The sequence below is a fragment of the Coenobita brevimanus genome, unplaced genomic scaffold, assembly GCF_032717465.1.
Source record: "Coenobita brevimanus isolate Jiangsu-jjx unplaced genomic scaffold, ASM3271746v2 jjx.HiC_scaffold_2754, whole genome shotgun sequence".
Taxonomy (NCBI): domain Eukaryota; kingdom Metazoa; phylum Arthropoda; class Malacostraca; order Decapoda; family Coenobitidae; genus Coenobita; species Coenobita brevimanus.
Genome location: NW_027643713.1, coordinates 19,908 through 26,358, shown reverse-complemented (window position 1 = coordinate 26,358; position 6,451 = coordinate 19,908).

The window sequence follows — 6,451 nt, the reverse complement described above, 5'->3', positions numbered from 1 at the left end:
GCATACTCCTTGCCCGAAGGAGCACGTCCCACCGCCGGATTAAGGGGGGGGCCAAGGGGCCCGGGCCCTGGGCCACCCACCAAGTGGGGGCCTCCCACCAGAGCAACTTGTGTTCATTTCATTTCGTGTTTATGCATTACATATTACAGCATTGGATGAATAGTCCCCGTTCAGTATTTCCTAACTAAAAGTGTCCTATTTATATATTAGGATTTAGGTTACCAGTCTGTGGTGTATGCCATTGGGGGAGTTGGAAAGGGGGCCTCCCTTCCAAGCGGGCCCCGGGCCTCCCACATGCTTAATCCAGCCGTGGCACGTCCATCAACACCTGGTATATCAGTAGCATCGGCAGTACCGGTGGCGCCTTTTGCTCCCTCCATACTGGTTGTGCGAGTGGCAACTGCCTCACCAACACCACCAGTCCGTTCACCAACACCAGTGCTACCACCAGCGACTGCTCCATCAGCAATGAAGGAGCCTGCACCAGCACCAGGATCACCAGCACTTCTACTGCCACCTGCACTAAGCGAGGCACCAGTGATGATTCCCTCTGCACCAACGCCAGCACCAAGACTACGGCGAGCAACAGCACCACCATTCGGACCATCGTTCCTGCTCGTTACCGGTCTTTCCTTGATGACTAGTTTAGTGTGATTGAAATATGCTATTTTTCCTTCACTCCTGGCCTGCTTGAGTAAGGATAACTTCGTTCTTCTTATTTCTTGCGAGGCTGGACATAGATCTTCATTTATGTAAATTCCTGTACCTCGTAGTTTTGCTGCCTTCCGGAGCACCGCCTCACGATCACTGAATCTTAAGAAGCGGGCTATAATTGGCCGAGGCTTGTTGTCATGTCGTCGTCCAACTCGGTGAACCCGCTCCAGGTTGATCTTGGGTAATTGAAGCCTTTCTTCCAACAACTTCCAGACATGAACGGTGGACTGTTCCCAGGTTTCACCTTCTTGACTTTCCTCTAGGCCAGTTATTTTGATATTATTTCGGCGACTATAATCCTCTTGGTAATTGCAGCGTTCTTCTAGTTCTTGAATTACTTTCTCACTTGCATTTAGATCATCTGTCAATTTCTTGATCAAGGTTTCTTTGCCTTTCTTATCATTTTCCAACTGCTTTGTTTGGTGTTGCAAGTCCGCTACTTCTCCTTGCTTGAACTCCAAGCTTTTAGTGAGTTCATTCACCGTTACTTGGAATGCTTGCAGTTTTTCATTTACTTGCTTCATGAAAATTTCCAGTGCGCCTTGATATGCCTTATCTTGAGTAGATATCAGTGTTTGAAGCACATAAATATCCATTGCTCAAACTCGTGAGTGTGAGTACTAGACAGAGTGGTAGGTCAGCACGTCTGCTCAGCTCCGTGGTCTGAGAGAGAGAATCATAGTGGATCACAATTACTCCGTTAAAGATGTCGTAATGGACTTGTGCTGAGTGGAGGAAAGACACGGGGGTGGAGGGATTAAAGAGAGAGAGAGGATGTGTATAGAAGGCAAGCATGTGAAAAAGAGGGGAATAAGGGAATGGCATTAAGTTGAAATCTCTCCACATCACAACATTACCTCCACATCACAACATTCCCTCACAGCATTCCCTCCACATCACAACATTCCCTCCACATCACAACATTCCCTCCACATCACAACATTCCCTGCACATCACAACATTCCCTCCACATCATAACATTGCCTCCACATCATAACATTCCCTCTACATCACAACATTCCCTCCACATCACATTCCCTCCACATCACAACATTCCCACCACATCACAACATTCCCTCCGCATCACAACATTCCCTCCGCATCACAACATTCCCTCCGCATCACAACATTCCCTCCGCATCACAACATTCCCTCCGCATCACAACATTCCCTCCACGTCACAACATTCCCTCCACATCACAACATTCCCTCCACATCACAACATTCCCTGCACATCACAACATTCCCTCCACGTCACAACATTCCCTCCACATCACAACATTCCCTCCACATCACAACATTGCAACATTGACTTAACATTCCTTCAACATCATAAATTTCCACAACATTCATATCACATTCATTCATCATCGCGGTATTCATTCCAGGTATCCATAATTCATAGTCTTTTCCAAGGCCTTTCATCGTCTTGCTCTTTTGCCGGCTGTGCTTCTGTTCCTCTCTCTCTCTCTCTCTCTCTCTCTCTCTCTCAGTATTTATCTGTCTATATCAGTCCGTCATTAGTATGAGGAATATTACAGTTCGTTTCTGTTAAGGGAGTTAAGAGAGAGAGAGAGATGTGTATGTAAGAGGATTAGGTTTGCCTACAAAGTACAACCCTCAGTGTTAGAGAGAGAGAGAGAGAGAGAGAGAGAGAGGTGGGGGAGAGTAACAATGTAGATAAATAGACAGAAAGACAGACGGGCAAACAGACAGAGACAGAGATTAGAGAAGAGAGAGATTAGGGGAACAAATGAGGGGATAATGCGAGGGATGCAAATGGATGAAGGAGAAAATAATGGGTGACAGAAAGGGAGAGAGAGAGGGGAGAGAGATAAGCCGATGATGGACGGCAGAGAAGCAGGAGGAAGAGGAGGAGAGGAAATTAGTTGATGGTTGCCTTACAAAACAGGAGAGAGAGAGAGAGAGATTGGTCATATAAATTTACAATCTGGTTAGACTTTGCTTTCTTTTTACTGTGGCCAGACCTTAATTTAATAGAAAGACTTAAGTATGAAGATATATACCTGTAGGAATATAATGCTATCCATGGGGAAGAGGAAGATTGGTTTTTGACCCCTAGTTCCCCGCCTGTCAGATAATGCAACTGAAACTGACAGGAGTGGAGGACTGGAAATGAAACTTTTTTTTGTACGGGCATGGCAACCCCACCTCCCAGCACTTTGTCTTGCAGGCTATAGTTTCATCTCTTTTTCTCTTCACTTCGTTTATCCTTCCTCACTTTATTTCATCTCCTCACCCACTTCCTCCCCCCCCCCATCCTTTCTTCCCTCTTTCCTCCAACACTCCTTTCTTCTTCCCCTCATCTTGTTGGTCACTTTTTCTCTCCGTCTCTTCCTTCACACGCATCTCGTCCATCACTTTGCCTCCAGTCCCTCTCCTTCCAATATCGGTGAGTCCCTATAAGCCGCCTCAGGGGAAGACTTACCTTATAAATACAGATTATCGCCCACGTTTACAACCACACGCAGGGAAAAGTGGCTGCCTCTTGCATCCTGCCGTGGTGGCGAGGAAGGAAGGGAAAAAGGGAGGGTGGGAGGGAGGGAAGTAGGATATGAATGAGTGAATGAATGAAGGAAGGAAGGAGATGGTAGAGAAGAAAGGAAGGAAGGAAGGAAGGTAGGAAGGAAGGAAAGGGAAGGTGGAGACGAAAAGAAGGAAGGAAGGGCGGAGGTAGCGAGGAAAGGAGGTTAGGAAGGAAGGGGGGAAAGGAAGGAACGGATGGATAAGGAAAGAAGAAAGAGAGCATGGAAAAGGTGCTTGTTTTTGGATAAAGTTTATAGAGTGGAACTACCCCCTGCGGCCCAATCCCGATCCTTAAGGGTCGGTGACTGAAGGGTAATTTTTCCCTATACCAACGCCGACCTGGATGAGGGAAAATAGGCCTTATGGATCCCTGACGTAAGGTGCAAAGTCCAACTGTCTCCCCAGCGCATGTAATTTGGCTTAAAACGCTTGGGATACTCAAGAACATGGATGCTGACTCACCCCGCCTCCCTCTCTGTCTATCCATTTTTTTTTTTAATACACACACACACTACTGTCCAGGCATTTGTGTGTGCATGTGGGCATTACTCAAGTACACACAGCTTCAAGCGCACACACACACACACACACACACACACACACACACACACACACACACACACAAAACCACGTCCACCTCCGCGATACTTGACTTTGGATGGACCGACCAACAAAAGACCGCAATGCATAAACCACTTTGACATTGCAGTAAATTTAGGCGTTTCGACAGGGACCAAGACTTTTACGAGAGAGTGAAATAGGGAGAGAAAGACTGAAGCCAAGACGTAGGTCACAGAATCAGATGGGAGGAGGGGGTTGTGTTTATAACGTTTTCTGAGCCAGTTGTGCCTAACCTATCCATATTTGCTGGAACTGAACCTGGCCTAACCTGGAGTGACCTAATTCAACGTAAAATAACCCAAACTAATCTAACTTAACCTCACCTAACCCAGTCTAATTGTATTTAACCTCACTATCTCACGTAACCTCCCCATACCTAAACTAACTAATTCTGACGCAGCCTAACCGCATCTAACCCTGCCTAATCCTACCCAGTCTCACTTAACCATACCATACCCGACCTAACGAAACCCACTCAAGCCTCAAATGACCAAATCCAACCGAACCTAACCCAGCCTAACCCAACCCAATAGAACCCAACCCAAAATATATCAAAACCGAGCTATTCTAAAGCAATCTAACCTAATCCGTCTATATCTAGTCGATCTGAACCCAACCCAACCAAAAATTATCTAATCAGACCAAACCCTGCCCAAAGTGACCTAACCTAACTTTCGGTCGCCCATAAAATCGCTATATAAGAAATTATGCTCTCTGAAAGTCTACGGGTGTAACAGTCCAAGTTTCGCCGGTTCTGTGTGGAAGTGTAAGTTTGTGTGTGTGTGTCTGTTTTAGTGTGTATGTGTGTGTGTTTCGGGTGTGTGAGATGTTTTCTATAAGGAAAAATATATACTCACTTACTCTCTCTCTCTCTCTCTCTCTCTCTCTCTCTCTCTCCTCTTTGGGGTGTTTATGCTCCTCTCCTGAACAGCTGTCTTCCTGAACTAAATCAAACAGAAAGGTAACGAACTCTCTCCCATCCATGAAACTGAAACCAAACAATATTTCCCCATACATTTCAGCGTGTATGATAGTTCTGAGTAGCCAAAATATATGTTTATGCTAAAAAAAAAGTTAAAATATAATATATTTCTTGAAATGTGAGGTGCATAGTTATTTCACAGCTCTGTCTTCTGTTCAATTGTTAAAATTTAAACAGAAAGTGTTGTATTTCACAGCTCTTCGCCTTACTTCAGAATGCAAAATATAGTGGGAGTGTAAATATTCTTTGTTTACCTCGCTATCACTGTTCAGATTTCACTGCCTGACGTCTGTGTTGGTACCAGGACACTATCAAGCATTGTCTTGCCTTCCATGTATGCATTTCCTGCTTTCAAATCACTATTTTCCACTGCTTCTCATTAATAATCTTTTGTCTTCCTGTCTTCCACATTTGCATTTCCTACTTCAATTCACCATCTTACACTTGGTCATTAAGTAACTTATTTTCTCCTTCCTCTTTCTTGCTCCCATCCTACGCACTCTTTCAGCCTCTTCCATTTTGGACTGAAAGAATCGTTCCATTTCGTCCACTTCCAAACCCCGCATCCTCTCACGTTTACCTCATTCAGTTGCATGCACTCACCTCTGCATCATGTTCTCTGTCTCTGCCTCCTGCTCTCTGTCTCAGTCTCTCTCTCTCTGTCCTTCTACCCTTCTCCTTACCTGATTTCCTCTCCTCAGTTTTCCCTGTCCTTGCAACTGATCCAATCTCTCTTCCTCTAAATCATCCTCTGCCTGTGCCTCTGTCTCTCTGTTAGTCTCTGCTTCCGTCTGTCTCTTTCTTTGTCTGTCTTGGCAGTTCCACTTAAGGTGAAGAGTTTTGAGATGTCATAAGTTGAATAAAATCTCCTGGTAGTTGCAGTAATTAAATCTAGTAGACATCGTATTGAAGGGGTTCATTATAGTGTGGATACCGACAAGCAATTGTATTCATTTAGGAAGCAACCTTTCCTAATTGAAAGGGTGAGCTTTAGTCTTCATATCCCCCTCATTACTGTTAGGTCATCGGATTGAAGGTTAGATGTCATAAGCTTTTGGGCCATATTATATGTGACTTGAGATTTCCTAACACCTTTTCCATAGCGAATTATTTTGTACATTACACCTTGGTGTCATTCTGAAGGTTACTGATGGAAATTATGTCTATATCAGGAAACCATTTACTATGCTGGGTTGTAACCATATAACCAGATTTTGGCGCCTGGTGGGTTAGTGGGTAATTGTGATGTTCCAATTGGATTGAGCGGGTGAAGGTTTATATCCAAGGGGTGGTTGGGGTTGATTGCTTATGTAATGCCACTCAGGAATGAGTGAGGCTGGTCACTCTCATCTTAAATGTCGGGACCAGTTGCCTAGCCCTGGGCTCCTATGCTCCACATAGGACAATGTAGGATTGGATGATGGGTAGATGGATGAATTATTATTAAAAACATCTTGCATTTGGTATTGCCAAGTTATTTAACTCATGTTGTCTCCAGATGATAATGTTCTTGCTGCCAACAAGCTACTTTTGTTAATCAAGGTTTGAAAGGAAAGAACTAATGTATAGTATATTTTCAGGTGTGTG